Consider the following 7,950-nt stretch of genomic DNA (forward strand, 5'->3'; position numbering starts at 1 on the left):
GTAGCCCGGAGAGAGAAGTTTCAGACTTAGGATTCCAATAGTCTGCAGTAGACTCTCACATCTGCCCGCGTCCCACTCTGCCACCTCTTTCTTACATCATTACTCCTGATTTTTGCTGCTTCTTCTACAATATCCTTAAGACTAGCTCTTAGTTTGCCTTTTAAGGAAAGCCATAGGCTATTTCTATGCAATGCATGAGAAGTTATTGGTAATCTCATAAAAGCAGCGGTAGAGTTGGGAGGCTGTGTTTTATCACCTGCCTAACCCAGCGTAGGGAAGCATGACACGCACGAAGTAATGTACTGTGAGTCTGTATATTGTATACACTCTATAAACCCACCCGCCCCGTGCTCTTCTTTTATCTTCATTTTGCAGATGATGTAGATGAAGAGTAGAAAAGAGGAAACTCCATTAAGTACCCAGAACCGTAAACTCACAATGGGTCTGTTTGCCCTGGGTTTAGGCATATCCTTGTTCCTGGTCTCTAGGCTTCAGTTTTTGTGGGGCAAGCCCAGCAGGTGTTTAGTAACCTTACATCCGTGATTGCCTGACCTCTCTAAGAGGTGGCTGTCTGTCTTCTGATGTCACTGCTTCATCTGACCACCCACTGTATTTGTTCCCATTGTTTCAGACTCTTTCTAAAGTTATTATGTTCCAGATCTCTTATATTTTGTCATTCCCTGTTCACAGAGATCTCCTTACACTGGGCATGCTTAAATTTCTCCCTGACTACATGAAATGCCTCACCCACATCCCTTTATATGATTCTGCCCTGCAAGCCCACTTTCCCGTTAGATTCCCTACCTACTGCACCTCAACAACCTTTTTAAATATGCTTAGCAGGTAAGTAAGAAGTGTCTTTTTGTTCTTCTCTATAAGTGCCTGGTAAGGAATAATAATGACAGTAGCTACAGTGTCGAAATAGAGCTTCAGTTCCTGAGAAGGTGCCAGGTGTCTTACAGAACAGAGACATTATTATTTAAGGGTCTCTGGTAGAACTGACTTGGCAGAATTGCCATCACCTTCTCTGGATGTGCAGTTTCTCGCAGTCATTGGTGAGCATTTCCCAATGGAAACTTTGACACCCCAGACCTCTGCATGCCCTACTCTTGATCACTAAACAAGGGAAAGGAAATTATTTTGCAGATATTTTCACCCCTAGTTAGAAATGTTATTGATATGTTACTATGTGTTCTAGCAAAAGCACTGTGGCTCCAAATGCCTTCCTGTGATGGCCAACGTTTTTGCAGATATAATAATGTCATTCATTCTTTGAGGATTTCATACATGCATACAGTGTATTTAGATAATTTTTACACCTGCCCCACACCTTTTTCCAACTTCTCCCTAAGCTACTTCACTCTAAGATGGCTGTTCTTTGTTGTCAACTTGACTACATCTGCAATTAACTAAAACCCTAGTAACTTGATACACCTGTGGAAGATTTTTCTCTTTCTTTTTCTTTTGTTTTGTTTTGTTTGTTTGTTTGTTTGAGACAGGATTTCTGTGTATAGCCCTGGCTGTCCTGGAACTCACTCTGTAGACCAGGCTGGCCTTGAACTCAGAAATCCGCCTGCCTCTGCCTCCCAAGTGCTGGGATTAAAGGCGTGCACCACCACTGCCCTGCATGGAAGATGTTTCTTATTTAATCATTTGAAGTGGGGAGACCCACTTTTAATCTGGATCTTTTGAGGTGGGGAAATATACCTTTAATCTGGGCCACACCTTCTAATGGCAGCCCATATCAAGGACACTGAAGAAAAAAGCTCGCTTGCTTTGCCTGCTTGCTCTCACTCTTGATGGCAAGTCCATTCCTTCACTGGCATTAGAAGCTTCTTCTTTGGAATCTTGGCATATACTGTAGACCAGCTGCAACATCGAGCCTTGTGGACTGAACAGCTACTGGATTCTTGGAATTTCTGTTAGTAGACAGCCATTGTTGGACTAGCTGGACCACAGCCTGTAAGCCACTCTAATAAATCCAATATATATATATTCATTATTGTAGAGAAGCCTCTGAAATATTTTCTTTTCTACCTTTGACTATAGAAATTAATTCTTTATTTTCTGCTAAATCATCAGTGACTTTCTCTGAAGAAGATACCAAATAAAACAATAGTGATGTCCCTTAAGACCCACCAATATTTGCCTCTAGTCTTAAAGACAGACTTAAACAGGTTCTAGAAAGGGGTAGATAGAAGGTGTACTTTATGAGGAGGTATGCTGCTCTACTAAAGAGCTTAAGGAGTTTGCTAATTCATTTAAGCAGAAGTCAAGGGAATGTGTGTGGGAATGGGTTTTAAGCGTGTGGAATAACGGTAAAGGAACATAAAACAGGATCAGGCTGCGTTTATTGGTATGGGCTCACCGTGTGAAGGTTCTAGGTTTAATGTTGCCTATGGTTTCTACTTTTGTTATAGTGCCATCTGCTGCCAAGCATACTCCTATAGCACATGGGCTGTGTCCTATGATAGGTTGACTGAGGAAAAGAAGACTACATCTTAGCTTACTCATGGTTCCAAACATTACCCAGGCACCACCCAGGAGTGGACAGCTGCGCATTATAACCCCTTTCTGGGACACCCCTGAAAGACACAAGCAGAGGGAAATATTCATGGTGGGCAGAACACTGGACACTATGCATGGCCATACATTTTGTTTGAAAAAAGAAGCAGGTTGTTCACTGTGGGCTACAGTGAATGGCTGGACGATCAGGGTCTTGGGAAGAACAAAGATTAGAAAATTGTTGAGAGGACTCCAGCTGGGGCTGCAGGAGGTGACGATAATCACGGTGATGCTTGAGCAGATGAGAGCACACGTGAGCACACTGCTCAAGGGTTAGAGACAGGCACAATCCTGAGAATTTAGCACCCCTGGAGTGGTATGTGGAGACACAGGCCTAGGACAATGCCTCTGATCTGGAGGCCAACCTGGCCTTCCTAAAATTGAGCCAGTTCAACCCAGCCTTCTTCTAGATCACAGTCACTGTCCAGATTCTGCTGGAAGCCTGCACCAACCTGCCCCACACTGACTTTACTCTGTCTGTACAAATGTACCAGGCATGTCAAGAAGAGTAACCTTTCCTACAGATCTTGTACCTCGAGGACCTGCTGGAAACCTGCCACTTTCAAGCCTTCTGGCAAGCCCTGGTTGAGAACATGGACCTCCTAGAAGGCATAAATGGCTTTGAAGACTGTCCAACAATTTATCTGCAATGTTGTGGGCGCCATGTACCAGTACATTGACTGCTGGCTGCTGGCTGAGATGCCTGGAGACCTGAAGGTGTGGATGAGCAAGTATGGCTGGAGCACAACCCTTCTCCTTTCACACCAGGGTGCTTTCTCAGTTCTCTGCTCTGTATGGACCAAGCTACCCTCTGGCAGGGCCCACCTTGCAGTGGCTGGGAGCTTAGTAATCATTTATGCCAAATTCTGGTAATTGTCCTGGTAGTTGCTGAGGTTGTAGGTCATTCCTTTTCCTCATCCCAAATCAGTGGCCAAAGCATGAACAGTTGGGCACTTCTGTGGGACAGAATAAAATGAGGTTCAGAGTTCACATCAAACCTAAACATGCATTCCAGACAGGCTAAAGGCCAGATGTGGAAAGCAAAATTGAAAGCCAGAGCGAAGTGTGTCAGGGCATCTTGGATCTCGAACCATAAAGGTTTCTTCAAATAATGCACATAAAGTGCAAACACTGAGGAACAGGTTGTGTCAAAATCGCAGGGGGTTCTCCTCAATGGAGGAGACAAAATCAAATCCCTGCATTCCATCCACAAAGCTGAGATTAGAGTTTGTTAATGACCTGGTGGCCTTTTTGCTCTCTGTGGAGGCAGACCTCACCCAGTTTTTGCTACAGAGGCAGTCCTCACCCAAATCTCCCAGAATAATTATTCCAGACTCTTTCCTCCCTAGACCATTACCCATCGTTAGGGGAGATGTCACATGTACTTTATGGCCTGCTGACCTCTGTGCTATCAGTCAGAAACCACACTAGATTATAGGCCTGTTAGCTGTAGAGCCCATGCTCATGGTCACATGTGCTGTGTGAAGGAGTTTCTATGTAGCCACACCTTAAGCTTTATTGTGCACCTGGAATCCGACTGAATGAACTCATGGTTGCCTGGAAACCTTTTTCCAAATTGTACTGTGTCTTAAATAAGCAGACAGTGAACTGCTTGACATCAGATTCCCTGAAGTCTGATCCAGGGTGACAAAAAAATCTGCTCCTGGTTTTCATTCTTTCTGCACACCTTCCCCCACCCCCCTCCTGACACCTGCAGGGACCCTCTCAAAAAGAAATCTTCAGAAGCTGAGAATGAAAACAATTGTTTAGCACGTAGGTAGGTGGAGGTGGACACGTGGAACTGATGCTCTGAAAACTTGCTGATTGAGCGCCATGCGGCACAGCTTGGAACATGACAGAACGTGACACCGACACTAATCATCTCCATTCAGCAAGAGAAAAAAAACTAGTTCTGGTTTTAAAGGAATTGTCAGCATTAAGTCTCAATATCAAGCTTTGCATAAACTAATTTTTAAAGAAGTAGAGAGTAAGAGCCACAATTGTACTGTCTTGAATAAGAAGGTTGGGCGGACAGTGGTGGCGCACGCCTTTAATCCCAGCACTTGGGAGGCAGAGGCAGGCGAATTTCTGAGTTCGAGGCCAGTCTGGACTACAGAGTGAGTGTTAATATAAGTCTGACCCAGTGACGTCATATTCAGGGGCTGGCGACTCCTACGTTGCTGAGACAAGCACTCCCAGAATTCACCTGCCTCACTCACCTACATCTGGGAAGTTACAGTCATCACCCACTTAAATAGTTGAGACCGTCCCAACCTCTCTCTCTTCCTCTTCTCTTCGCCATTTCCTCCGCTTCTCTCTCTCACCCCCCCCCCCCATAAGTAAATCCCCTCCTGTGGAACCGGATCGGCCTCGCGTTGTCTGTCCAAACTGCGCCCGAATTCTAACAACAGAGAAAGCCTGTCTTGAAAAACCAATAAATAAATAAATAAATAAATAAATAAATAAATAAATAAGAAGAAGGTTGTGGTGGTTTGAATATAAATGGCCCCCTTAGGCTCTTTGGATAGCAGGTGTGATCTTATTGGAGTGGGTGTGGCCTTGTGGAGGGGGCAGGCTTTGAGGTTTCAAATGCTCTAGCCAGTCCCAGGCTCTCTCCCGCTTACTGCTGCCTGCAGAGTGAGAACCCTCAGCTACTTCTCCAACACCAAGTCTGCCTGCACGCCACCATTCTTTCCACCATGAAAATAGTGGACTAAACCTCTGAAACAGTGATCCATCCCCAGTTAAATAATTTCCTTTATAAGAGTTGTCATTGCCATAGCAATAAAACCCTAAGAAAAACATTCTCATGAGACAAAGGCAGAAAGACCTGGAGCTGTCAGATCTGACTGAAGTTAAGAGAGGGGTGACAGAGCATTAAAGTCTCATTCTCAGACTTAGCAAAAGATGGGACCCTAATGAAGGAAAGCCACCTCCAAAGAGCCTCAGCAGGATGTTGTCTAGAGATACGGCCATGGTGCGGGAGACAAGGCTTTGAAGGGCACAGAGAGGCAGATACCACATAAATAGAGAGATTTGACCCCATATTCATGCAGTCTTGTAATTTCAGGTGGTGGATTCTCTTTTTAAACTGGTTTTCTTTTTGTATTGTCAGGATAAGTCTAGCATTCAGGCGTATCACAAAGAATGTTTATGTACATTTCCAGAAATTGATACGGAACAAAGTATTTATACATGGCAGCAATACAATTTTGTTTTTCAAAATGATGATCCCAATAGCGATTGTGTTATTAGTGGGTCAACTAATACATAATATGCAGTGTCTTATAGAACCTATATGATGCAATTAACTAGCTTTCTGTGATAGCTTAGTTTTCGTTTATTCCTCTTTAGTTGCCTTCTAATGGTAAGCAGCCTGAACTTGTTTTTGGCGTGACAGCTTGAAACTTGTAATTTTGACAAATATGGAAGATGTCTGAAGTATCAATGGATGGCAGAAGTATGCATATGCACTCTCCATTATGAGTCTGGACATTGGACTTATCCTGACTATAAAAAGAATGTGTTAAACATTGTTTAGGACACAGGGCTAAATCTGCTCTGATGAACAGAGAATGCCTGCTTTAGAAAGCCCTTTGAATGCACTAAGAATGAATACATTCCTTCATGACCTTGGTGTGGAGCAAAGAGACCCCACACACATTCGACATTTAGATAACCTAGATTTTCTTTTTTTCTTTTTTTTTATTTTTTCGACACAGGGTTTCTCTGTGTAGCCCTGGCTGTCCTGGAACTCACTCTGTAGACCTGGCTAGCCTCGAACTCTCAAACTCAGAAATCCACCTGCCTCTGCCTCCCAAGTGCTGGGATTAAAGGCGTGAGCCACCACCGCCCGGCCTGATAACCTAAATTTTCATTAGCAGAAAAGCAGATTAGTGGATTACAGTATAGTTTTCAAATAATAGAAAGTTATACCTTAGTTAAAATGAGCAAAACAAATGTACCCCAAGAATAAACAGAACTATATCTGACAAACATGGTATCAAGTGGGTAAAGCAACTGGAAGAGGAATTATAAGACACACCACGGTCATCACACACCTCAGAGGTGTGGCAGGATGGGAGAGAAATATGGAAAGTTGTAATAGATGCTTCAATGTTATCAATCTTATTACATAGCCTTGCAAAAATGCAAAGATTATAAGTATTAGCAAAGCTGGAGAAGGCATATACACAATGTATTAAGAACAATATTTTTAAAAAACTAAAAGTCTTTAGTATCTTACAGACCTGATTTCAGAATGTTGTTGGCTCTGACACTCAGTGTCATTCTTATCCTAGGTGACTTTCTCAACCCTTTTCAACCTTATGAATTTACTTATATTTGTCTGATGGGGTTTTAAAATTCATTTTATTCACAACTGAAACGTAGAATATGAAAGTTGTACTTATTGGCGGGGTGCTAGATAATGTTTTTGTAGATGTGTACATGGACTAATATTTACATCAGGGTAGACATACGTAGGTCCTTAAATGTTTACGCTTTATTTATGATGAGAACTTTCAAAACCCTTTCTTCTGGCTTTTTTGAATTGTGTTGTACATTATCTTTATCTATAATTCCCTTACTATGCAATACACACCAGAATGCCTTATTCCTGTCTAACCGTAACTCGGTACCCAGTGACTTCTCTCTCCCTCCCCGTTCTTCCTCCTGTGATGGTTAACCTTACTGCCACATTGATTGAATTTGGAATACTCCAGGGAACACTGCTGGTTATATGTGTGAAGATGTTCCCAGAGATGCTTAGCTGAGGAAGGATGAGTCATTCACAGTGTGAGCAGCCCCATCACATAATCTGGGACTGAGACTTAATAAAAACCACAAAGAAAGAGGAAGGCATATTAGGACCATCTTCCTTGGTCTCTGCTTCCTGACTGTGGGGAGGATGGAAACAGCTCTCTCACGTTCTTTCCTGCCATGAGGACCCTCAGACTATGAGCCAAGCAAAAGTGAACAGATCAGCTCATGCTTCCTCCCTAAGATACACATTGCCATGCTTTTCGTCACAGCAATAATTTAAAAATATGTCACCAAAGGCTCAAGTAACCACTATTCTATTCCCAGCTTCGACAGCGTTGACTTTTTATGTTATCCCGTACGCAGTACGTGTCTTTCTCATGTAATGCTGTCTGATTATATTCATGTCTTAAATGACAGAATTTCACTTTTATGGTTTAATAGTATTATGTATATAGCTGTACTATTTATCTTTTCACGGGTTGAAGGCTACTTAAGTTCCTTCACTTCTAATTTCCTGGGTAGTGCTATAAACATGGAAGTGCAGAAGTCTCATCAAAATGTTTATTTTCTTTGGCTATATTCCCCAATAGTGTGAGTGGTGGATCATAAGGCAGTTTCTAT

The 7,950-nt window shown here is 42.8% G+C and overlaps 1 pseudogene; it reads left to right on the top strand.

Moving 5' to 3' along the window:
- The first annotated feature begins 2,512 nt into the window (after positions 1-2,512).
- LOC114628129 lies at positions 2,513-3,438 on the top strand (annotated as a pseudogene).
- The last annotated feature ends 4,512 nt before the right edge of the window (positions 3,439-7,950 follow it).

Source organism: Grammomys surdaster, unplaced genomic scaffold (assembly GCF_004785775.1).
Source record: "Grammomys surdaster isolate TR1022 unplaced genomic scaffold, NIH_TR_1.0 264, whole genome shotgun sequence".
Classification (NCBI taxonomy): domain Eukaryota; kingdom Metazoa; phylum Chordata; class Mammalia; order Rodentia; family Muridae; genus Grammomys; species Grammomys surdaster.